General features: G+C 41.2%; 1 protein-coding gene across 1 annotated transcript in view; it reads left to right on the top strand.

Annotated features, from left to right (window-relative positions):
- The window catches only part of SPMIP2 (sperm microtubule inner protein 2), a 105,998-nt gene that overhangs the window by 14,895 nt on the left and 63,579 nt on the right, over positions 1-27,524 (top strand). The gene's annotated exons all lie outside the window — the stretch shown is intronic.

Genomic DNA, 27,524 nt, shown 5'->3' with positions numbered 1-27,524 from the left:
CTGCATTCCCTGCATTAAGGTAACATGTCCCAGTATTAGTATTGCCCTCTCACTTACCTATATACTTACCTGAGTCCTATCGTGGTGCCCGTCTGTAGCAGTGCTGGTCTGTGTTCCTCTCCTCCCAGGACACAGGCAGCCAATCAGTGAACCGATCACACAAGCAGGAAATTACATTTCCGGGGGCATTCTGTACACCATCTGTGTACAGAACACCTCCAGGTAGCCATATTGCATTTTACAGAAGGGTACAGCACTGCAGGTTGAAAAGGAAAGGTAATATTTAATAACATTCAATTACAAAATGACTTGTGTCGCAACTGTATACCCTATATTTTTATTTTTTATTTGCTCATTTTTTTACAAGAAAGTGGAGTTACCCTTTAAGCATGTTTCATTCCAAATAAGAAAAAAATTAAATAATCTTGTCTAACTCTCCAGGATAAGGGTGGCCATACAAACACCATTTAAAAAGGAGGTAATGTCATAGATTATTTATCTTCATGTAATGCAGCACTTACTCTCTTTAGCAATCATGTATAAAATGATATGACATGCTATATATGTATGTGGTTTCTTAAAAGGGTAAGTGCATGAATTTAAATATTGGCTTTGGTTATATAACAGAGGTGCTGGTAGCTTTGATTCGATAGAAGGGGGTGTTACATAAGTAGCACTGACTTAACCAAAGTCATAGATTAAACTTGCAGAAACTGGGCCATGTATTGCCAGCATGTTCTGAATGCACGTTGAGGCTGCTGGTAGCTTTCAGTTTGAGATAAGATGGGCAGATATCGTAATTCTCTTGATGCTACAGTACTTATTCAATTAGATTCCACTTGCACCTAGTAGATGGAGCTCTAAACAGCCATTATCAGCAGAAATCTGAGATAGCAGCTCTAACAACCCCAGCCACCACTAGCATCTTGACTAGTGGATTAACATTGTCTGCCGGAATGTATACATGCAGTGTTGGATGTGTGTATTGGAAGTCTTATCATGCTTTGCTAAAATGAACGCATCAGACATTTTGTATGCACAACGATGGCCTATAATACTGTAGATTTAAAGTGTTACTAAACCTAGGACCCTGCATTCACTATATCTGGTCTCCCACAGTACACAGAACATTGAAATGCAATTATTTTAGTAAATATAAATAGCTAAAAACCTTTTCTCATCAGCAGTATAAAGCAGTCTTGTGACTTCTATCAGTGCCTGGTTAAAACTTGTAGGAGGAGTTTTCATTCTCCTCTGATTGTCCATTAGGCTGCATGACCCCTGACCCTCTGTCTGGACAGTGCTGATCACATGCACCCTCCCGGAAAAAAAAAAAAAACCTCTTTAGTAATACACACCAAACTGAGCATGTGCAGAGTGCCCCCAATGCTCTGTTCTATCAGGAGATGGATTAGAAGGGGAGAAGAAGGGGAGGATCAGAGAAGACAAGATCAAACAGCCTTTTTACAATGTGCAGGATTAACCCCTTATATTCCACAGTGAGTATAACAAGCATGCTTTACTGCATATACTGTAAACACGGATTTTACTGTTGTGGGTTTAGTAACACTATAAGGCATGGCAGAAAGTGCTTGTTTTTAGTTTGTTTTTATCCTAGATACAGTGCTTTGAAAAAGTACTCGTAACTCACATTTTGTCATGTTACAACCAAAAACGTAAATGTATTTTATTGGGATTTAATGTGATAGACCAACACAAAGTGGCACATAATTGTGAAGTGGAAGGAAAATGATAAATGGTTTTCAAAATGTTTTACAAATAAATATGTGAAAAGTGTGGTGTGCATTTGTATTCCACCCCCCTGAGTCAATACTTTGTAGAACCACCTTTCTCTGCAATTACAGCTGCAAGTCTTTTTTGGGGATGTCTCTACCAGCTTTGCATCTAGAGATGAGACATTTTTGCCCATTCTTCTTTTTAAAATAGCTCAAGCTCTGTCAGATTAGATGGAGAGCGTCTGTGAACAGCAATTTTCAAGTCTTGCCACAGATTCTCAATTGGATTTTGGTCTGGACTTTGGGTCATTCTAACACATGAATGTGCTTCGATCTAAACCGTTCCATTGTAGCTCTGGCTATATGTTTAGAGTTGTTTTCCTGCTGGAAGGTGAACCTCTGCCCCAGTCTCAAGTCTTTTGCAGACTCTAAAGCCCCGTACACACGGTACGATTGTTTGCCAACCAGGCGTCTGATTTTTGTCAAAAGGGCGTGTGCCAGATCTTGTCTTGCATACTAACGGTACACAATTGACGTGTGACAAACACGAACGAAGTGACCTACTATGAGAGTGACATACTATGAGCAATTTCAGCTCTTGAGCGCCACCCTTTGGGCCCCTTCTGGAAATTTCATGTTTGGTGAGCATTGATTCCGAGCATGCGTATTTGTACTTTAGACTTTTGTGTGACAGATTTGTGTACTGACCCCACGAAAATCTGACGTCAAACCGTTGTCCGCTTAAAATTTATTAGCCTGCCATCCAACATTTGTTGGACGAAAGTTGGACAACAATTGTCAAAAGGAACATACTAACGGTAAGATTTTAGGACAACAGTCAATCCCCTGCCAACAATCGTACCATGTGTAGGAGGCTTTAGGCTTCATGTACACGGGACGTTTTTACAACCTCTCCTGAACGATCTAACTTGACAGATAGTAACCGACATTTAAAACGTCCAATTCGCCGCGTTTGCGTTAAGAAGCGTTTAAAAAAAAAAATTTAGCCGCGTTTAGAAGCGGTTGGCTCTTGAAATGCCTGTAAACTCAGCTTCTGAACGCATTTTTTTGCTTCCAAAAAATGCCTCTAAACTCAACTGCCTAGAAACGACTGTTAATAACCCTGCATACATGGACAGATAAGATAACATTAAAGGAGAGTTCAGAGACAGTTGAAAAAAACTCCCAACTGCTCCTAAACGCCCGTTTACCAGCAGCAGTGTACATGAGGCCTAACAGGTTTTCTTCTAAGATTGACCTGTATTTGGCTCTATTCATCTTCCCATTAACTATGACCAGCTTCCCTGTCCTTGCTGAAGAAAAACATCCCCACAACTTGATGCTGCCACCACCATGTTTACGGTGGGGATGGTGTGTTCAGGGTGATGTGCAGTGTACGTTTTCCGCCACACATAGCATTTTGCTTTTAGGCCACAAAGTTCAATTTTGGTCTCATTTGACCAGAGCACCCTCTTTCATATGTTTGCTGTGTCCCTCAAATGGCTTCTCGCAAACTGCAAATGGGACTTCTCATGGCTTTCTTTCAACAATGGCTTTCTTCCTGCCACTCTTCCATAATGGCCAGATTTTTTGAGTGCCTAATAGTTGTCCTGTGGACAGATTCTCCTACCTGAGCTTTGGATCTGTACAGCCCCTCCAGAGTTACCATGGGCCTCTTGGCTGCTTCTCTGATTAATGCTCACCTTGCCCGGCCTGTCAGTTTAGGTGGACGGCCATGCCTTGGTACATTTGCAGTTGTGCCATACTCTTTCCATTTTCGGATGATGGATTGAACAGTGCTCTGTGAGATGTTCAAACCTTGGCATATTTTTTTATAACATAACCCTGCTTTAAAATTCTCCACAACTTTATCCCTGACCTGTCTTGTGTGTTCCTTAGCTTTCACAATGCTGTTTGTTCACTAAGGTTTTCAGTTAGGGGTATCAGATTAAAGGGGGCTGAATACAAATGCATGCCACACTTTTCAGACATTTATTTGTAAAAAATGTTGAAAACCATTTAGCATTTTCCTTTCACTTCACAATTAAGTGCCATTTTGTGTTGGTCTATCACATAAAATCCCAATAAAATACATTTATGTTTCTGGTTGTAGCATGAAAAATGTTGAAAATTTCAAGGGGTATGAATACTTTTGCAAGGCACTGTATGGTAGTAATTTAGTTTATCACTGTTTATTTTCTCACCAGGCTACTGGAAAGAGAACCAACCAAGATGATATAAATGTTGATGAGAAATCACTTGAGTAATAATTTCTTTTTGTTTTCCAGTTGTTACAGATTAGCAGTTAATGGAGTTAAACGTACAATTGAAATTTGAGAACTACAGTTTGACAGCTATAAATGTATTACTTCCAGTCTGTGAAATGTACCTTAAAAATGAACTTTGCTCTCTCTTCCTGTCAGTATGTTCCTTATCAGCACATGTAGCACGCCCGATTGGCTGCTTGTGCTGCTCTTTTTCCCAGTCTGAGAACTATAATGCATTTAATTATTGTTCTATAAATGTGCATTTATTGGGGGTTTTCATATATGTTTATTGGGGTTTTTCATATATGTTTAAATTAATGTTATACTTTTAAGTGGTTGTCGACTCGAACATTGGCTGTTCGCCCGTTCGCCGAACAGCGAACAATTTGGGGTGTTCGCGGCAAATTCGAAAAGCCGCTGAACACCCTTTAAAAGTCTATGGGAGAAATCTAAAGTGCTAATTTTAAAGGTTAATATGCAAGTTATTGTCATAAAAAGTGTATGGGGACCCGGGTCCTACCCCAGGGACATGTATCAATGCAAACAAAAAGTTTTAAAAACGGCCGTTTTTTCGGGAGCAGTGATTTTAATAATGCTTAAAGTGAAACAATAAAAGTGAAATATTCCTTTAAATTTCGTACCTGGGGGGTGTCTATAGTATGTCTGTAAAGTAGCGCATGTTTCCCGTGTTTATAACAGTCCGAGAGCAAAATTACATTTCTAAAGGAAAAAAAAGTCATTTAAAAGTACTAACGCTAATGCCGGCTATTAATGAATTGTCCTTTCAGACAATACACATAAAAGTAATTGAAAGGTCTTGAAAAAAAAATGGCGTGGGGTTCCCCCCAAAAATCCATAGCAGACCCTACAGGAATCTGGAAGCCCCCTTTAACAAAGGGTACACCCAGATCCCGGCCCCCCCTATATGTATTGGTAAGGGGTACATTGTAGCTGAGGGCGGGGCCACCCATCACGTGACCCCGTCCCCCTCTGACAAGGGGAAATGCCGGGGTTTCCCAGTGACGTGTATGGGTGACCCCGCCCCCCTCTGATGCAACGCAGGATTCCCGTTGCATCAGAGGGGTGCGGGGTCATCCGTACACGTCACTGGAAAACCCCGGCATTTCCCCTGGTATGGCTTTTTGGGGGGAACCCCACACCATTTTTTTTTAATTTTGGCGCGGAGTTCCCCTTAATATCCATACCAGACCTGAAGGGCCTGGTAATGGAATTTTGGGGGACCCCCATGCATTTTTTTTGTATTTTTCAATGACTTTCAATGACTTTTATGTGTATTGTCAGGACCGACAATTCATTAGTAGCAGGCACTAGTGCTAGTACTTTTAAATTACTTTTTTTTCTTTTAGAAATGTCATTTTGCTCTCGGACTGTTATAAACACGGGAAACATGCGCTACTTTACAGGCATACTATAGACATCCCCAGGTACGAAATTTAAAGGAATATTACACTTTTATTGTTTCACTTTAAGCATTAAACTTAGCACTTTTGATTTTTCATGTTCGTGTCCCATAGACTTTCGCATGTTCGAACACATTTTTTGGCTGTTCGCATGTTCAGGGGGTGTTTGGCCCATCCCTAGTTGTAAAACAATACATCCAGTGAAGTGACTAGCCTCAGGTGATACACAGAGGCAAAACAAATCCTAATACAGAAGTTGTACCTGTTTATCTGCAGTCTTCTCTTCTCTACATCCGTTCAAAGTTCTGAATTTTTAAATTTTTTTTATCCAACATTTCTTATTAAATTCTTCCTCCATAGGATAAAGTGTTGAAAACCTTTTCGGAAGGAAAAACTGTTTATCTGGGTGATCCCACTCAGAATACATAAGCTTTTTCAGTAATGAATGGATAGGAAAAGCATGAATAGCTTGGGGAGGCTTTAGCGAACCCAAACAAGAAGTGGGCTCATCAACTGACTCAGCTAATGGCAGCATGAATGTGGAGAGGACCAATTCAGTAAGGGATTGTACCATCAATCTTTCAGATCGTGAACCTGATCCTTCCGCATTTGACCCCTCAGAAGAGGAGTCATCAGCCTCTTCCTGGTCCCCTGAGAGAAATTCATCATCTCCCACCCCCAGTTTCTCAGTTTGAGGGTCCTGGGTAATGGAAGGGGACCTATTGCGTTTAGTCCCACTCTGGGATGCGATTAAAACATCAATCTTCTGCTCCAACTCTAAAATGGCTGAGGAAAAAACCTCTTCGGTAATATAGACAGGGGCTGCAGTGTTGAAAGCAGTTGCAACACCTGAAGGCCCTGATGGCTCACTCTTACCAGCCACCTCTCAGACCCTCAACTCTCAGGGGAGGATGCCATTTTTTTTTAGATGGTTCTAGGCTGAAGGCTGAAGTCCTTCTTGAGCCCTTTTTTGAGATGTTTTTACCCCCCCTCCGACCATAGCCCGATGCACAAATGCAGAGGTACTACCAGAAAGATCGCATTCACTGCTTGAGCAATAGTCCAGCCCTGCCGCTGCTATTAATGCTCAGCCTGATGCTAATAGTAAATGTGTCAATAGGAAATACCTGTGTCACCAAACCTCTTTCATGCTCCTCTTTGCTCTTGTGTCCCTCTGACAACTTGTAGCCAGCACAAATGGAGTTTTTAAAACACACTCCCGCGCCGGACGTTGGAGAACGCCAACGCCGCGCTAAGCCTCGCCCCCTCTGTCGCATCGCGCCCCCTCTCCTCTCTCTTTCAAAAGAGAGTTTTCCCACATGAGTGCGGGCCTCCAATCCGACGGGATCGGCTTGTGAGTGAGGGAGGGATTGCGAGGAGGAGACCTGTGAGCCACCGCCGTGCAGGGGCGGTGAAAGAAAGCGGCATCGCCGACTGTTTTAGCTCTCTCCTTCCCCGTAAAGAGGGGGGAGAGTTTAGCCCAGGTGGGGGGTGTCTGGTGGAAGCAAAACCTCCCCAAACTCACCGGAGGTCTGACCTGCTAGCCGGAGGAAAAAGCCTGCTGCTTCCTGACACAGCATGATCGCTGAGGAAAGCATGAGAAGGTAAGTGCTCCATACAGCCCCCAGTGGTGACACTTAGGCATGACAACATTTACTTTTTAAAGGAGACATTTCATAAGAAAAATTTTTAATTCCTTGGAAAACTCCACTTACCTATCCCACCGCAGGGTTTTCTGTAGTAAAACCAACAGACCCAATCTTCACTCTTCACGGTGGGTTCCATTAAAAAACCTTCAGGAACCGAGGACCCTCGGGGAACCCACACTCCTGGACCCGTAAGAGTACCCCGCCAGTAAAACTTTATGGCTCTAAAGACACTGGTGAAAAAACTGAGGTACTCCCAGTAGTGGGAGGGGTTATATAGGGAGTGGAATTCCTGTCTTAGGGTGTGCCAGTGTCCATCACCTGAAGGTGGCCTATTACCCACATAGTAACTACTATGGCTCTGTGTCCCGTGATGTACGATAAGAAAGGCTATATTGTGAAGGTATAGGTCAAGATCTTCCTGGGCGTAAGTAGTGCCTGGACAGTAAAGGGATTCATAAAAGCCAGCTAACACCTGCATAATCGATTCAGGTGAACTGACTAAGGGACCCGCACGTGACTTTATCACACCTATGGCAGGGGATCTTTGGTGTAAGTTGGCAATCCTTGCCAGCAGGCGCCCTGTTTTCTCCCCCTCCTCCTCCTCAAAAAATGTCTGTTTTGCAAAGAATCTCTTCTTCTCTGCTGAGGAGGAGAGCAAATGCTCAAAGGGCAGATTGGGCAGCCTGCCACGCCTCCTTAGCAGAGTAAGAGGGATCATTAATGTACTGTTGTTCCAATGCCTGAACCCGAGATTCCACCTCGGCCTTCAGAGCGGAGGAAGCATGTTTTACATTATTCATTTCCGCTATCAGTGGACCCCTCAGGTAGACTTTGAAGGCCTCCCATTGCTGCAAACAAGAGACATCAGGACCCTGAAATGTGAAGAACTCTCGCATGCTATTTCCTTAGGAGATGGAAACAGCTTCAAAAAGAATGCATTCAATTTTAATAGGGCTTTAGGTAGTGTAACTGTCAGGGATACAGTCACGTGTGCCATCAGGAGAGGGGGGGTGGCCCAATACACTGTGAGGTCTATATATCAAATACATACGGGACCATGCTCAAGCTGCCCACCTCAAGGTCGATTCTAGACAGGCTGCCATGAGTCTTAGAAAAACATGTAAATTGTTTGCCATTAGGGTTTCTGTGTCTCTAGATATACACCCAGCCCACCTCTTGCAACAACCTCACCAAGGGAGTACCCCTGGAGAGGGCAGAGGAACTAGGGGCGGATGTCTATCCAGAGCTTGATTTAAAGTCCCCAAGTACTAGCAACGGCACATCCGGCCTACCATCCACATATGAAATTAGGAGCCGTAGCACCACTGCTGTAAAGGGCAGAGGAATGTAAACACACGCCAATATACAAGTCAAAGAACCAAGGTGACAGTGAATAAAAACAAAGCGACCTTCCGGGTCAAAGTTCCGAATTTTTAAAGCTTGTCTGCGCTGTCAGAAAGAAGGGGGCAAGAGCTGAAACTACACTCTGTAGAACTTGGTGAGAAGAGCTCTGATTGGAGGGAAGACACACACACCCCTTCATACAGAGCTGAGGCTGTCAATCAGATGAAGCTCCCTCCCCTGTTACCATTTTTCTATTGGTGTCAGGAAAACTTGCCAGATGTGATTCATGCTGATAACAGAGGAATGAAGCAGCAGACAGAAATGACACTTGGTGCTCTGGACTGAGACAAGTACACACTTTAAAGCAGTTGTCAGCAACCTGTAGATAGCGGCCAGGTGACTGGTAGATCACGGTCTTTGCTTGCTGACTCATCTTCCCAGAGCATCAAATAGAATGCAATGCCTTCGTGTAAAGTTGGAGCTGTAGTAGGGAGCATGAGCCGCATAAGCCGATGACTTCTCTGTAGTGCTGGCTCCTGTTTCATGCGGAGTGATACCAACTGCACGCCACCTCTTATCCTGTCTAGCATTCTCCAGAGTGGTGCCAGCAGCAGGAAAGAAGATATTTTCAGGTCAGTGTGAAGCAATACACTGGGCATAATAGTATAGCGCTGCTTTTACACTGATGTGCTGCTGTTTAGCCACACCGTGGGTGCAGTGCAGTGTACCTGCGGGTTTGCTGCACTTAGCCAAATGTGTGCAGACTATACCCCTGTTTTTAACGCGTATTGTTAGACAGGTCAATTCGGTTGGTCGCAGGCTGGTTGGTAAGTTGAGCTTGGAAATTTCTTTGGTTTTGTTTGCCATACATCACCCTTCCAGTACTCCTTGCTGCAAAGACCAGGTCTACTGTAGGTGGGGGCAGTGGCCACTTGTTTGTGCTTAGCCATAGGCATCTATTATATCCTGCGGGGTTTGGGTGACCACCTGATTTAAACCCATGATTGCCGTGCAATGCACGAGATTGAGAAATGGCAGTACGGAAATTAGAGGTTTAAATCAGGTGTGAGGAAGCAACACTGTGCCCAGTGATCTTAGACTTCTCCCATGTTGTTCAGGTAGATCTCCACCTCTAACTTCTGACAAGCTCTGCGACAACTGAGATAAAACCAGCCTGAAATTTCTGTCGGGGTGGGTTCTAGATTAACAGAAAATTTGTCTTGTCACAGCACAGCTTTGCACATTCCTTCCTTCCCCTGCTTATGTGGAGGGGTGCCTTTCCCCTTATCAGCTGTCACATGTATGCCAAGTGTATGCCCAAAATTCACTCCTGCTGAATGAGGAAGTAAAAATTCTAACACGATATTAGTAATCTAAAGAATATAGCAAGCTGAAGACAGCAGATATACAGTTAAAACTTATGTAGGGAGATTTGTTTCATCCCTGTCTATCATCTGAGGCTGTTCACTTCACTGGGTGAAGGAGAGGGTTTACATCCATTTTAATGTGTTGTTAACATGAGCAATTAGCTGATTTTATTTGCTTACTGCCAGAGCCTCATTATTATACTGGTAAATGGTGACTGGTGAAGTGGACCTCCCCGCTCTTTGTGTCTGGCTCATGTTGTAGCTCTTTGTATGAGGTGTGATCTCACCAGAGCCGTAGACATTGTGCTCGGCAGAGATCCCTGGATGGAGACACTCAGGTGGAGGTTGCCTAGCAACTTGCACAGAGAACAAGGAAATGTGCTGTTCTGTCTATCAGACGCTCCATTCTTCGGTAATTGGAAATGAAGGAAGAGAGGCTTTTCAGAAAAATAAATACATAAATATGTGTCCTAACACACTGGGCAGAGACAAGTGCTTGTCTGGAATTGCTAATTCCTGCTGTCTAGATCTCTGAGCTGATAGAAGCTGGATCATTCAAAGCAGATTATCATTTAATATACTTTATACACTTTTGCTAATTAGTGTCTGTTTTATTTTGACACTTATTAAACCTAACATTCAACAACATTCATTAATATTATTTACAGCTCAATCTGATATTATTATAACTGCTCACTTGCAGTGGCGGCTGGTGCTCCATTCAAACAAACACCCGCCACCCCCCCATCCCCGTTGCTCGCTTTTCCGCCCTCCAACCCCGCACTTACCCCATCTAAGTCAAAAAGAAATTACCGCTCCAGGTGATGACCCCTTGTTCACACCATCCTTGTATTCAGGAGATGAAGGGTGCTGGCTCAGCAAAGGCGATAGACAAGAAAAATAAATAGGACGGCCGCACTCCAATATGATGCCTTTATTGAAAAAACTTTGCCCATACACCAACAGAGGCACACGTACAGATAACTGACGTGTTTCACACCGTTAGTGGCGCTTAGTCATAGCTGACTAAGTGCCACTAACAGTGTGAAACACATCAGTTCTCACCTGTACCTGTGCCTCTGTTGGTGTAGGGACAAAGTTTTATTGAAAAAACTTTCTCCATATACCAACAGAGGCACACATACAGATAACTGACGCATTTCACACCGTTAGTGGTGCTTAGTCATAGCTGACTAATCGCCACTAACAGTGTGAAACACATCAGTTATCACCTGTACCTGTGCCTCTGTTGGTGTATGGACAAAGTTTTTTCGATAAAGGCATCATATTGGAATGCGGCCGTTCTTACCCCATCTAGGTCATGAGCAGCTTCGGCTCTTTCCTGCGTCTCCTCCTCCTCTGTGGCTTTATGGTGGCTTCCCCTGCGTCTCTTTCTCCTCGACGGCTTCCTCCATGGCGGTCAATACCGTTCCTTTCTTCGCTCAGCCAATTGGGTGGGTCTTAAGAACCACTTCCTGATTGGCGGGGAGGAGAATCAGATTGACGATAGCGAATCAGGTGCCCTGCATGTAGATTAGAGGCTGGGCGCTTGAATTGGGGGGGCAGCGCCTCTGCGCCCCATATGGACAGGCCGCCACTGCTCACTTGTGTTTGAATATTAATGATTGTGTCACTGGAATTTTGGAATCATATTTTACTATCACTCGTGTGACATTTCAGAAGTAGTTTCAAAATCTCTAGGAAGACTGAATAACACTGCAATATGTGTTACCAATGTAGGGAATCCAGGAGGATGGAGATATTTGTTCTGCCATTACTTATTATTTTTCTCTTGTCAAAAGAAGTTTATTGAGTATACAATGTTATAAAGATACATAAAGTAAGTTTACAAGGATCTATAAAGTAAGCTCATTGTTTTACAGTAGGGTTTATATAGGTAAATATCATGAAATTTCAAATATTAAACATTGGGTTCACGTAAACCTAAATTAAAGATATATATCATTTCCTTAGTTACTTTTGTAGATATTTAAATGATTTATACCTACTATACATATTATTTACAAGTAGAGTGTATATAGGTCAAATAAATTCTGATAATGAGCTTTAATCGTAAGGTGGAGAAAAGGAAAGAGAAAGAAGAAAAAGGGTTGAAAGGTAGAGGTATGGTCCACAAGGTTGTCCCGCTCGTCAGTTTATTATTCTTTTTAGTTCTCTTTGAAGCCTTAGAATGGGTGTCTCTGTAAGTCATTTAATCTGTTACCATGGCAACAGGACAGAGTCATTGAAGTTTGACAGGAACTGTTGTTTTATCCAAGGATGCCAAAGTTTTTCAAATTTTGGAATTTGATTTTGATCGATGGCTACCATCTTAGCATGGGACATTGTATTATTCATTCTGTGAATTGTTTCTGCTAGTACCAATGTAGGAGATTTCCATGCCTTGGCCACTGTTTGTTTTGCAGAAGTTATTAGTTGGATCATAAGTTTGAATTGAGAGAGTGTTAACCATTCCGGTTTTAGATTAAGTAAAGTTAAATATGGATCTGGTTGTATTATTTTTTTAAATATTTTAGATGCAATCACGAAGACTTCCTTCCAGAAGGTTTGGATTACTGGGCACGTCCACCATATGTGTAAATATGTGCCTATTTCTGGGCATCCTCGAAAACAAAGAGCTGAGGTATTAGGTGAATATTTTGCCACTCTAGCGGGTACAAGGTACCAGCGAGTTAGGACTTTATAATTTGTCTCCAGTGCTAAGATGTTGGGTGAAGATGACTTAGATGTGAGCCATATGTTAGACCAGTCCGTGTCTTCTAAAGTTCGTCCCAGGTCCTCCTCCCACCTCTGAACGTAAGAGGGTCTATTAAGATTTGCTACTCCATATAATTGATTATAAAGTGATGAAATTGTACCTTTAGCAAATGGATCTTTTGTACAGATTGATTCAAAAATGGATAATTGGGATAATGGTGTATCCCCCTTTAGGAACGGTGTATAGAAACTTTTGATTTGGAGATATCTAAATATCTCAGAGTTTGGTAGATCATATTTTTCTCTAAGCGATGGGAATGAAAGGAATGATTTAGATGCTATGAAGTCATTTAGTGTCTGAATGCCTGATGTTGTCCAAGCTTTAAAAGAATTTGGGTAGATCCATGCCGGATAAAAGGCCGGATTTCTGATAAAAGAAAGGAGAGGATTGTGTGGAGATTGTAACTGATATTTGGTTTTTAGTTTATCCCAGAGAGATAAGAAGTGTTTAGTTATGGGATTATGAATTTTAAAGCGGTCTTTAGGATCAAGCCATAATATATTTGATATTAATAGAGGGTCATTTTCTGAAGCTTCTATAAATACCCATAATGGGATTTCCTGTTTTGCATGGTATTTGGACAGACTGGCCAAATGTGCTGCTCTGTAGTAGTTAGTAAAATTAGGGTATCCCAGGCCTCCTTTATTTTTGGGAAGATGTAGTGTGTGTATAGGTATACGTGGTTTAGAAGAGCCCCATATAAACGAAGTTGCTCTTTTTTGTACTATTCTCAAAAAATAGGAAGGAATTGGAATAGGGAGGACTCTGAATAGATAAAGCAATTTGGGTAGAATAGTCATTTTGATTGCATTAATCTTCCCTATCCAGGATAAAGGAAGTTGCGACCATTGTTTTATTAGATTTGTGATCTGTCTTAATACAGGAGGATAATTGGTTGAGAATAAGTCAGAATGAGATGCTGTTAAATGAATTCCAAGATATGGGATTGATTTTTCTGCCCATGTGAATGGGAGTGCAGCCCTAGCCGGGATCAATTCCATGTTTGTGAGTGAAATATTAAGCACTAGGCATTTCTGAGGATTAATCATAAGGCCGGATAGGGCTGCAAATCCATCAAGAGCTGGTATTAAGTTAGGACCAGAGACCTGTGGTGATGATAGAAAAAGTAATATATCGTCTGCAAATATACATAATTTGTGTGTAATACCTCCTACTTCAATGCCAGTTATAGTTTGGTTTGTTCTGATGTATTGGGCCATGGGTTCGAGTATAAGGGCAAATAATAAGGGAGATAATGGGCAACCCTGTCGGGTACCTCTTTCGATATTAAAGGCTTCAGATTTGTATCCAGCATATTTTATATAGGCTTTGGGTTTATTATATAATGCTTTGATCCATGTTAAAAAGTGGGGTCCAAAACCCCATTTTTGTAATGAATATTGCATATATTGCCAGGATACTGTGTCAAATGCCCTCTTAATATCGAGAGATAGAAAACATAAAGGGATTTTCCGTTTTTTAGCAATATGTGCCAATAACACTGCCCTGCGTATATTATCGCCTGCCTGTCTATTTGGCATGAAGCCTACTTGATCTCTATGTATTAATTTTCCTATAATGCTATTGAGGCGTTTTGCTATTATTTTTGCTAATAATTTAATATCAAGGTTTAACAGAGAGATAGGCCGATAATTCACACAGGAAGTATCATCAGAAAGGGGTTTTGGGATCATACAAACAATTGCCATTAGTGTTTCTTGCCGAAAAGAATGTCCATCTAGAAGTTTGTTAAAAGTTTCAGTGAGAATGGGAGAGAGTATTTCTGAGAATGTTTTATAGTATAAAGCCGAGTAGCCGTCTGGGCCTGGTCTTTTGTGAAGTTTTAGGTCTTTTATGGCATTAGCAACTTCATCTATACTTATAGGCTCATACAAACTGCTTTTTTGATTCTGAGATAACTCAGGTAAGGTTATTTTTGAGAAGAAGGATTCAGCCTCTGTAGGATTAAATTCATTGTTTGTCTTGTATAAAGTTGCGAGATGTGAGTGAAATTTATGGACTATTTTAACTGGATTACAAGTGTAAACATTTTTTGATAAGTTCAAACGTATTGGTTTGAAAGATTTGTTAGTTGAATTTAATGCCCGAGCCAAATATGTACCTGGTTTGTTTGTATTCATGTAGAAATTGTGTTTGGAGCGTTTGAGGGATTTATCAACTGACTCAGTGAGAAATAGATCGTATTCCAATCTAGATTTTTCCAGATGAGATTTTGTACTCTGAGATGGATTATCTTGAAATGATATGTAGGCTGCATTAAAACTGAGTTCTAGTTTTTTTGCTAGATTTTTGCGTTCCCGTTTAAATAGTGCCATTTGTCTTTGTATTGTACCACGCAAGACAGGCTTATGAGCTTCCCACAGTGTTATTGGGGAGATGTCTGTTGTATTATTAATTGATATGTATTCCTTTAAAGTTTGTTCAATGGCCATCTGATGTAGTGGGTGTTTGAGCATTATGTCCGGTAAGTACCACGTTGGGTCATGCGCTTTTGGTATGGCTGAGGCTATAGTAGTGTATACTGCATTATGGTCAGACCACGGAATCGGAATTATATCTGATGCAATAATTTCTGGTACCATTCCTATTGTTAGAAAAATATGATCTATTCTGGTGAAGGTTTGATGAGGGTGTGAGAAATAAGTGAATTTCTTTTTCATTGGGTTACTTTCTCTCCACGAATCTACCAGATTGTATTTGGAAAGAAGTTGAGAAAAAGGTAATCTAGATGTTATTTTGGATGGTGTAAAAGGTGATTTATCTAGAAATGGGAGGAGGACCTGGTTCGAATCCCCACACATTATCACTGTTCCTATTTTGTGTGTATTAATCACTTGTAATATATGTGAGAGGAATGGTGTAGGTTGTTTGTTAGGAGCGTAGTAGGAAATCACCGTGATTGCTGTATCCATTATATAACCCATGAGTATCAGGTATCTACCTTCTGGGTCTTTAATTTCTGATGATAAGGTGAATGGTGTGGATCGGTGAAATGCAATTAGAGTTCCCCTTTGCTTGGTACAGGCAGAAGCCGTGTAAATTTGTTGATAAAAAGGAGAAATATATTTTGGAGTAGAATCTTTGGTGAAGTGTGTTTCTTGGAAGCATACTATGTGAGCCTTCTTGTTATGGAAAGTACGGAAGGCTTTGGTCCTTTTTTGAGGGACATTTATTCCCTGAACATTCAGGGAAAGTATATTCAGTGGTGCCATGGCAATAGATCAAATAGTTTTGACTTACTTTTTGTTATGCAGAGCTGACTGCGCAGATCAACCTGTGTGGACTGAAGAGATGAATAGATAGAAAAGAAACCAGTGAATTCTGGAGTAAAGAGTAAACAAAAAACATATGAGATTAGATGATACACTGTATAAATTATTTTTTGCAAGTAATCACAATTTACCCGTGAAAGAGAATAAATATCTCTCTCAGGGGAATAAGTGCCTTCGTCACACTCCCACATAATATGATTGGGAGAATGAGGAGGGCTAATGGGGGTACACGGATCTTCCGCTTACAGGAGAGAAGTGCTATGTCAAAAGACATCAAAATGATGTTTCATTAATTGGAGTGCAGAATATAGTTTTTGTTGAAATTATTTATTCCAGGGTGGTTGTATATGGTTAGTGTTGCCCTAGGCTAAATAATTCAGTTAGAAAGGTACTGTTAATAACTTTGGTATTGATGAAGATAGTTTGAATTATTTTGGGATTTTAACCCTTTTAGAGTAAACAATTACATATTTTATTCATATGCAACTGTTTAGAAATGTTAACTCATAAAATTGAGGTTGTATTGCTTCAGATTAGAATAAACAAAAACATAATTCTAGGAACTAGTTAGGTAATAATATATTTGTTTTAAGAAAAGAAAGAAAAAGCTTCCATTACTTCTGGATTATTGAACATATTTGTCCTAAAAAGTAATAAATCTATTGTTATTACCTGATAATATATAACTGAACAAGAATTTCCTTATTTCACTTATATATTCTAAGGCTATATGAATCAGAAGTAATAAGAAATATAACTGGAATGTAACATGATCCCACACAGTGTGTGACTATCAGAATGCAGTTACATTCAGTTATAAATACAGGTTTTTTTATAGAGAACCATCTCTTAGTATAATAAATGAAGAGATATCAGGAATTAGGATGTCAGTCCATTGAATCTTCTTGGTCCATGGATGATGTGGCATAACGGCCTCTTTTGTGAGAATGATGATTCCCATTTTGTTCTGAAATTTTCTGGGTGCTGCCTGAAGGTGAAGATGATGCCATTCTTTTGCGTGTGGGAGTGTTGCTGCTTGTGGGTTCTGTCAGATTTAATTTTAAAAGGGTTTGTTGTAGTTCATCTGCTGATCTGCTTCTGTAAATTGTACCTTGGTAGTTAAATCTGACTGAAAAGGGGAAGCCCCATTGATACATAATGTTGTGGCGTTGCAGTTCCATTAGTTGGGGTTTCATGGATCGTCTTTTAGTAATAGTAAGTTGGGATAGGTCAGCAAAAATTTGATAATTGTGTCCTTGAAAATTAAGTTCCTTTTTTTCTCTTGCAGCAATTAGTATTTGTTCTTTCGTTCTGTAATAGTGAAATTTTGTGATTATATCACGTGGGGGTCCATCTTTCTTTTTGGCTGTGAGGGCTCTGTGTACTCTGTCCAGTTCTAAACGTTCAATAGGGATATCTGGCTTTAGTTCTTGTAATAGAGCAGTAATAGTAGATTGCAGGTCTGTCACAGTTTCAGGTATTCCCCTTATGCGCAAGTTTGAACGTCTGGCTCTATTTTCGTAATCTTCGAGCTTAGTTTGAAGTATTAAATTCTCTTTTTTTAATTGTTCCAATTCTGTTATATTTTCTTGGGTTGTAATTTCAATTTCATCCATTTTTATTTCTAAGGCTGCGGTGCGGTTTCCCAGCTCTCTTATTTCTTTGGTTAGGCTTTTTGTTATTTGGTCTGAGGTTTGTTTTAAAGCCTTATGAAGCATCTTTTCAAATTGTAATAATATTACTGGGGATACTGAGGAGGCTTGTGGAGAAGTTTGTGAGAGGATTTGTTCTGTATCTGACTCAAATGGAGAGTCTTGCTGTGACATTTTCTGTCTGTGAGAGCGCCCTGATGCTGTATCTTGTGAGGTGACTGGAGCTGCTTCAGCTGCAGTGAGTGCCTGTGAGCTCTTTGTGAGGTGATTTTTATTTCTGCCACGGTTTCCTCCCAGTACCATATTTCCTGCCCAAACTTTCACAGTTTGTTCCCTGGGGCAAAAAGGTTCAAATGGATACCTTTTGAGCCTGCAGGCTCTGCTTTGTCCTTCTCTTCTCTCCTCAGCAGTGTGGAGCTCTAACAATGCATGTCTGCTCTGCTAGGCTCCGTCTCCTGCCCCTCTACTTATTATTTTTCAAAGTATACCTACAGTTTTGTTAGAAAAGTAGTTTCTTTTAGCTGAATTATATATGTAAATTGCCACTGTTTTACAGATGTATCCCTTACTCTGTTCTAAAGAAGTTGTGCTTTTCACTATCACTTTTCTTACAATTATTTTTTGAATGGGCAATAACCGCCAGGTGTATTCTCAGTGCTCTGATAAGAAAAGCTGCAATGTCTGCATCCCTATAGACTAGGATGAGGAAAGAAATTTGCACCATGTACGGCCTGTCTTAAAAATTATCTCACTAAAAATAAAACTTTTATTAATCTCACTTGTATTTCAGTTCAGAATTGAGAAGAGAAGTGAGACAATTACACAAGCTGTTAATTCTTTTTTTCTTAAGGGGAGGGGGGGACACTTTCAGGTTGCCATACTATAAGGAAGTGACACCTGTAATATTTGACAATATGTAAATTCTCATTTCAGATCAGACATCTGCTCCATCTGAATCATACAATCTGCACAGGTCATTGCTTTATCCTCCCAAGAGCTGCTTACTGCAGTATTACAAATGTGGCGGCACCTGATTCTAGAAAGTTATGCTTTGGCTTTCTGCCTGAACTGTGAAGTGATAAGATCACATGTAACATAGAAACATAGAACAGTGACGGCAGAAAAAGACCGAGTAGTCTATCGAGTCTGCCCATATTTTTTTTTTCGTTAACTTTAGTGCCTGAATATAGATCTATGTTTGTCCCAAACATGTTTGAAGCCATTTACTCTTGACTAAACAAGATAAATAAGTAAAAAATACCGCGCTATAAACCAAATGTTTCGGACGTGCTGACGTCTTCGCGTGTGTTGTTCGAGGGACGGGTGCTCGTACTAGCCGGCCGGCTGTTATGCTTTTATACTTCCTGGATATTGTAAGTGTTATTTTATAATCTTAATAAACAATGGTTTGTCAGTATTACGCTATGGTGAACCTTTTCATTCTGGGGAACATCTGAACGGCATCCATATTTGGCCACCTGTTTGAATTCGTGATTGGGGTGACTTGTGCTGTATGCTGACCACTTCTGTAGGATTTGCTGGGACATCGTTCGCCCTAAATCTCCCCCGGATGAGGGCCCTTTCCGGGTAATAGGTCGCAGGCTTACAGAGCTTGCCTTAAGGTAAGCGTGCATTCTGTGTGGTGTTATCACTGTGGTTGCGGTGGAGGATTTATTCATTTTTTCTAAGAAACTTTTACCCACACTTTGGTTATGGAATTTGAGCACAATCAGTATATATGGAAGGACGTTTTCATCTTTATTTAACCTCAACACATTTAATGAATTTTATAATAATAATATTGTTAATCACTACAGTTTATATTGGAGTATTGTTGTCAATTACCACTGGTGCAGTCTATTATAGTAATATATTGTTTTTTCTAGCGCTGCTACAAACCTTCCCATTTATTGTTGACTGTCTCACTATCTCTGCTGGTAGTTTATTCCAAGCATCAACTACCCTTTCATTAAAATAATTTTCTAAGATTAGTTTTGAACTTCCCTCCAGTTAGTTTGAGGTCATGTCCCTGTGTTCTTGATTTCGGTTTCATAATGAAAAAACTGCGCTCCTGAACCTTACATACCTGTACATATTAAAGTGGAGCTCCAGGCTTATAATATTAGGGCACTTATCTGTCCAGGAGTCCAGCGGTGTCCTCACACGAGCAGATATTTCAATTGGCTTTCGGCTAAGGGAAACGGGCAGTGGAACCTTGCGGCTTCACTACTGGTTCCCTACTGTGCATACTGGTCCAGCTGCAGGGGAAGGAGGAGGGGAGTAGAACATCAGGCTGAGTTTGCCACAGTGAAAACCAGAGACAGATGAGCAAAGCTTCCCTTTTTGGGTGGAGCTCCACTTTAAGTTCCTGAAGTCATTCTCGATATTTTTTATCCCCCAAACCCTTCACCATTTTTGTTACCCGTCTCTGAACTTATTCTATTTTATCAACATCTTTCTCTAATATCTTTCTGTAGAGATCCTATAGTCCCATCTGCTGTCACCAACGTCCAGTTTGTCTGGATTGAGAACATTGAGTTTGCTATCCGTTCTAATGTGCACAATGACAGTATTCAATTGTGTAGTCAAAGCATCTGTTGACACTTGCTGCTCATCCATGGCATTGTTATATTTATGGACTTTTTAAAGAGCTATAAGGTTTAAACTATACTGTAGCTGGCAGATCCCTCATCAAAACAGTCATCTGGTTTCTTATCAGTAGTAAACTTGTCTCTAAATAAAAGTAAATCATTCTGGCATCTTTCTACAAGATTGGAGGCTTCAGGAGCGATCTACAGCTACAAATTATTCTGAAATGTGTTAACCGAGAACACCAAGTCCCATACATTTGGATAGGATATCCTCAAAACTGGAAGGAACTTTATTTATTTTCTCAAAGAATGTAAGGGCCGTGAAAATACTGGCCCTGTGGGATTGTCACCCATTTGTTTTTAAATAAATTATATTATTAAGTACATGTCTCCCAGGGCTGCTTTGCTGTTACTTGGAGAATTTACCTCAGCTGCTGGGCATATCTTCAGTCAGCTGAGTGCTGGAATGGTGACAAATCTTTGGAGGGAAAAAGGCTGACAATTGAGGGTGATCTTTCCCTTGTACAGTATATCCTTTCCTGTCGCTGGGCGGAATCAGCATTTACCTCAGCTCTGTCAGCTGGACTCACCTCTGGATTACCTTCAGCCTCCCTTTTGGATCTTTTGCTAGTCCACCTTTATGTAGGTAATGTCGCCCACTTTGTGGGTGGACAGTAGTTGGTATGCTGTTATTTGGTTGGTGTAAGATATTACTGCTTGAGTCTTGGTGACTAAGCACATATAGTATATGGTTGCCAGTGGTTCTGTTTGGTATTAAAGGTCCATCTTTATGGGGTAATGTCACCCAATTCGTGGGTGGACAGTGGATAGTAAACTGTTATTTGGTTGGTTTAAGGTTTTACTGCTTGAGTCTTGGTGATTAAGCATGTTGGTCTGTTAATGGTTAACAGCAGTTCTGTTTGGTATTAAAGGTTAAAGTTTATTTCATAATTAAAACAGATTTAAACCCACTAAAGGGGCCACGGCCTAAATTTTTCCACAATCCTTATTGTGTGTTTACTTTATTATTTAGGTATGTTGTTATGGCCTGATGGGTGATAATGGGGTGTACAATCCCATACTAAAATCACCATAGCTACTCTCAATTTGCAATGTGGAAGTGGGACTCAATTGTTACAAGCAAGTTTGGACAGGGAAAATTCAAGATGTCTGGGCACTTTCCAGGATCACAAAGGGTCTGCTTGTCAATACTCTTGTCAAGGTTGTGGCTGCGAAAATATATACCCTCTAGTGGCACTGTAAGGTATACCCCAAAGAGGGAAGGTAAGGTTACTGAAGAAGTGTAGGCTGACAGTCAGTTCACAGAAAAGCAGGGCTCCGTAGGGCAGATTAGACCTGAGAATAGGATAAATGACTAACAGAAGTAGGCAGATAGTCCCAGGTGAGAGCAGGTAACTTGGGATTCCCCAGGGTGAAGAGTCTAGGAGCCAGTCCCAGCTGTTATTCACCCGAGCTCCTAAGGATGGACTTAGATTTTGATGCATGTTGACCTAAGGTCTTAACCTCCAGGTTCATCCTACTCATGACCAGAGACTCGAAGACAAGAAAGTAGAAGGGAGTAGGTCTAATGCAGGAGGGTACACTGTGGTGACTGTCTAGAGGACTGAGCTGGTTGCGGATATATTAAACAAGGTAAAAGTCAGAGTTCAGGTCCGGTAGTGGACGCGGATACAGTGGGGACGGAAAGTATTCAGACCCCCTTAAATTTTTCACTCTTTGTTATATTGCAGCCATTTGCTAAAATCATTTAAGTTCATTTTTTTCCTAATTAATGTACACACAACACCCCATATTGACAGAAAAACACAGAATTGTTGACATTTTTGCAGATTTATTAAAAAAGAAAACTGAAATATCACATGGTCCTAAGTATTCAGACCCTTTGCTCAGTATTTAGTAGAAGCACCCTTTTGATCTAATACAACCATGAGTCTTTTTGGGAAAGATGCAACAAGTTTTTCACACCTGGATTTGGGGATCCTCTGCCATTCCTCCTTGCAGATCCTCTCCAGTTCTGTCAGGTTGGATGGTAAACGTTGGTGGACAGCCATTTTTAGGTCTCTCCAGAGATGCTCAATTGGGTTTAAGTCAGGGCTCTGGCTGGGCCATTCAAGAACAGTCACGGTGTTGTTGTGAAGCCACTCCTTCGTTATTTTAGCTGTGTGCTTAGGGTCATTGTCTTGTTGGAAGGTGAACCTTCAGCCCAGTATGAGGTCCTGAGCACTCTGGAGAAGGTTTTCGTCCAGGATATCCCTGTACTTGGCTGCATTCATCTTTCCCTCGATTGCAACCAGTCATCCTGTCCCTGCAGCTGAAAAACACCCCCACAGCATGATGCTGCCACCACCATGCTTCAATGTTGGAACTGTATTGGACAGGTGATGAGCAGTGCCTGGTTTTCTCCACACACACTGCTTGGAATTAAGGCCAAAAAGTTCTATCTTGGTCTTATCAGACCAGAGAATCTTATTTCTCACCATCTTGGAGTCCTTCAGGTGTTTTTTAGCAAAATCCATGTGGGCTTTCATGTGTCTTGCACTGAGGAGAGGCTTCCGTCGGGCCACTCTGCCATAAAGCCCCGACTGGTGGAGGGCTGCAGTGATGGTTGACTTTCTACAACTTTCTCCCATCTACCGACTGCATCTCTGGAGCTCAGCCACAGTGATCTTTGGGTCCTTCTTTACCTCTCTCACCAAGGCTCTTCTCCCCCGATAGCTCAGTTTGGCCGGGCGGCTAGCTCTAGGAAGGGTTCTGGTCATCCCAAATGTCTTCCATTTAAGGATTATGGAGGCCACTGTGCTCTTAGGAACCTTAAGTGCAGCAGAATTTTTTTGGAACCTTGGCCAGATCTGTGCCTTGCCACAATTCTGTCTCTGAGCTCTTCAGGCAGTTCCTTTTGACCTCATGATTCTCATTTGCTCTGACGTGCACTGTGAGCTGTAAGGTCTTATATAGACAGGTGTGTGGCTTTCCTATTCATGTCCAATCAGTATAATCAAACACAGCTTGACTCAAATGAAGGTGTAGAACCATCTCAAGGATGATCAGAAGAAATGGACAGCACCTGAGTTAAATATATGGGTGTCACAGCAAAAATATCAACGATTCTGTGTTTTTCTGTCAATATGGGGTGCTGTGTGTACATTAATGAGGAAAAACTGAACCTAAATTATTTTAGCAAATGGCTGCAATATAACAAAGAGTGAAAAATGTAAGGGGGTCTGCATACTTTCCGTCCCCACTGTAACTGGGAACAACAGACCAGCCAATGCCTATAGCATTTAGTCCTGTGCAGGAACAAGGTGAAAACAGAACCTACATTGTGGAACCACAAGAACAAGAGCAGCTTTGCTGTTTAGAGCTGTGGAACAACACAGAACATATTGATTTGCCCGCTTGTCTGTGGAACCAGAAGTACTGGATCATCTGCAGCTTTCTATGTTTGAGGACTAATGGTTTCCATGGTACAAACTCTCAGAAGGACAATTACTATTTGAGTTCCTTCAGCAGTGGAATATCACATCTTTCTAAAACTATTTTCATCTCCTAATATATGAGAGAAATTATTTGGTGATGGACAAAGACATTCAGCCTATCCAACTGTCTACTACTCTGGGTAGTCTGCTGTACCATAGTCATGCTATATGCCAGTATGACATGTTTATAAATCTGGCTGCTTAGGAAAAGTAGAGTTAGAAGGCACAGTTTCCAATAAACATTTTAATAATATCTAAATTAGGGGGCTCCTTATTGGCAGATATGTTACCAATGGTCAGGGACTTGTTTCTGAAACTCCTTGATAATCTGGAGCATACTGAGTCCATAGAGCTTTGGGACCCAGAAACCCTGACCCCTATAGGCCCTGAGATGTCATCTGTTGTTTTTTTTAATGAAGAAAAGGAAATATTGAAGTAAGGGAATTTGGCCTTATCGAATTTTACTATATGCATATCACTCTGCTCCCAGACTATCATCAAAGCATACCCTAGACCAGCAGAGGGCAGTTAAAGTGTATTTCTCCTTTTGTGGTCAAATTTGAGAAACTCCCACTATACTGTATATTTGGTATACAGTACATTCTCATTTACAAAGCATACCTTAAAGCATTTTTAAAATATTTCTTAACTTTCTAGGAACTTGGAGCAGATTTATACATTTTTAACTATTTCAAAGCACAATTAGAGGGACAATTGAGGGCCAATCAAAGGAAAGCGCATCAACATACAATGTACCACCGAAGCCTTAAAAGCTTAAACTCTTCATTAGCAAAGACAGTGTTCAGATAGCTTGATAGAGCTGTAGTTTACAGGATTTCTCTCGGTTGCATGTAGGCTGCAACTGCCGTAGACGATGCTTGCAAAACCATGGCCCCAGGCCCTGGGTACTAGCGTTAGTGCTAAAGGGAGCTGACAGCTTTAGGAAATCAAACCCTTCCTGTTGTTCCCCATTCCACCTTTGTCTGGCTCCCCTTCTGGCCTACCCAGTGTGTCCTAGGTACTTGATCTTATCAAGCTTGGCAAACATATAATCAGGTGAGTGATGTGTTCTTCAGAGGCGGTCGGAAATATCATTTCATCAAAACAAATCAAGATCCTACCGAGGGTCATATAGAGACAGAGTTCAATTGTTCTCTGCAAGGAGGTAGTTGTGTTGTTCAGCCCACAGGGCATCCTCTTTAACTGATATAACTCGGGATATAACATGGTGGTAATAAAAGCAGTCTTTGGTCGGTCTGCCTTGGCAACAGGGATCTGTAATTATCCACTGGCAAGATTCATTGTTGGGAAAAACTTGGATTGGGTGTCTCTTGTAGTGACAGTATTCAATTGCCTGTAATCCATGCAAAAGCAGAGGCTACTATCCTTTTTCCATCAAGAGGATTGGGGACACCCCTCCGCTCCTACATACTGTACTTACATAGTTGGTAAGGTTAAATAAAGACACCGGTCCATCCAGTTCAACCTGTCTGTGTGTTTGTTTGTCACTACAATTTTTTACTATTCCTGTACATTGAGTTCATTAGGAAACACATCTAAAATTTTTTCGATTTATCCAAACTACCTGCTGACACATAGTAGGTGAGGTTGAAAAAAGACACAAGTCCATCAAGTCCAACCTATGTGTGTGATTATGTGTCAGTATTACATTACATATCCCTGTATATTGCGGTCATTCAGGTGATTATCTAATAGTTTCTTGAAGCTATCAATGCTCCCCGCTGAGACCACCGCCTGTGGAAGGGAATTCCACATCCTTGCCGCTCTTACAGTAAAGAACCCTCTACGTAGTTTAAGGTTAAACCTCTTTTCCTCTAATTGCAATGAGTGGCCACGAGTCTTATTAAACTCTCTTCTGCGAAAAAGTTTTATCCCTATTGTGGGGTCACCAGTACAGTATTTGTAAATTGAAATCATATCCCCTCTCAAGCGTCTCTTCTCCAGAGAGAATAAGTTCAGTGCTCGCAACCTTTCCTCATAACTAAGATCCTCCAGACCCTTTATTAGCTTTGTTGCCCTTCTTTGTACTCGCTCCATTTCCAGTACGTCCCTCCTGAGGACTGGTGCCCAGAACTGGACAGCATACTCCAGGTGCGGGCGGACCAGAGTCTTGTAGAGCGGGAGAATTATCGTTTTATCTCTGCAGTTGATCCCCCTTTTAATGCATGCCAATATTCTGTTTGCTTTATTAGCAGCAGCTTGGCATTGCATGCCGTTGCTGAGCCTATCATCCACTAGGACCCCCAAGTCCTTTTCCATCCTAGATTCCCCCAGAGGTTCTCCCCCCAGTGTATAGATTGCATTCATATTTTTGACACCCAAATGCATTATTTTACATTTTTCTACATTGAACCTCATTTGCCATGTAGTCGCCCACCCCATTAATTTGTTCAGGTCTTTTTGCAAGATTTCCACATCCTGCGGAGAAGTTATTGCCCTGCTTAGCTTAGTATCGTCTGCAAATACAGAGATGGAACTGTTTATCCCATCCTCCAGGTCATTTATGAACAAATTAACCACAACTTTGAAAAGAGGGTTCCATATCCTTACAGCTCCAATAGTAAAGAACCCTTTATGCAGTTTGAGATTGAACCACTTTTGGTCCAATTTCATTGGGTGGTCGCCTGTCTTCTTTAGAGATCTAAGATTAAATAGTTTTCTCCCAATGAGAATATAAAAATATGTACAGTATATTGTGATCATATCCACTCTTAGGCAGCCCATAGAATTTGCAGTTTTCTGCTGGCAGAACACAATAATCCCTGTTGGCAGCTATAGCTGCTGGCAGTGATCGCATTAAAAAAAACTGGGTGGCTGGTTGTACGGAAGTTGAGTAGTTGATCGACTTCAGAACAACCAGCCTGCCCATAGATAGATTGAATCTTGGCTGGTCCCTGCTGAACCAGCCAGGATTCAATCCATCTATGGCCAGCTTTAAGCACCTCCTCTCCAGGGAGAGGAAATGTAGGGGGAGGAATTACCTATGGTCAGATCAGGCTTCACAATCTTCTGATCCAATCACCCAAGTCCTGATCTGGCCCCCTGTACTTGGGTAGCTGTTGCAGCAAGATTCCCTTCAAGAAAAAGGAAGTTATAGCGACTGGTATGGTATGTCATTTGTTTTCCACTGGGGTATCACCAGCGGTTACTGCCATCATGTTACTCCCCTCACTGTTGTCTGACATTGATGATTTTGACATACTACACTTACCTGCTCTGTGTAATGGTTTTGCACACAGCAGCCCTGATCCTCCTTTTCTTGGGTCCCCCGCTGGCAATTTTGACACCTCCCCCCTTTTGAGTACCCCCGTAGCAAGACGTTTGCCAAGGGAGGTACTTGTGCAGTATCAATCCTCAGCCCAGCTGCCTGCGTCCATAGACACAGACAGTGGGGCTTTGTTTTGCCCCCTCTCCCTCGTCATAGGATTCAACATTAGCCAATCGCTACTATCAATCTGCTCTGGGAGGAGGGAGAGAGACATTGCTCTCTTGCACAACATTGGATTGAGATCAGACTGTATCACACAATCTCTTTCAATGATTTAGGTCATTCAATACATTTATTGATTTAACATGAGGATGTGTTTTGAAATAGATATATTTATATTATTTTTACTCTTTATTATATTTTTTTACCTGTTTTTTGCTTTCCCTAGAGACTAGTATTTTTGTGTAATATATTGTTGTTTTATTTTGATCCATTATATTGCTGTTATATTCAATCATGTTTTGTTAACTTTTAGTTTGTTCATGTGGCATTGTAATTACATGATGATATTCCTTTGAGGGTGTTCCTGTGAAATGCGTTGACCCTATCACAGCGATCTTTTTAGCATCCTAATGGGAATATCAAGGGATTGGTTGTTTGTGTGATCATGACCTCAAATGTTCTTTAATGACTTAGTTT

This window comes from Aquarana catesbeiana, linkage group LG01 (genome assembly GCF_042186555.1).
Source record: "Aquarana catesbeiana isolate 2022-GZ linkage group LG01, ASM4218655v1, whole genome shotgun sequence".
NCBI classification, from domain to species: Eukaryota; Metazoa; Chordata; class Amphibia; order Anura; family Ranidae; genus Aquarana; species Aquarana catesbeiana.
Note: the sequence above shows the minus strand (reverse complement) of the source record. Positions and strands in the feature narration are given on the sequence as shown.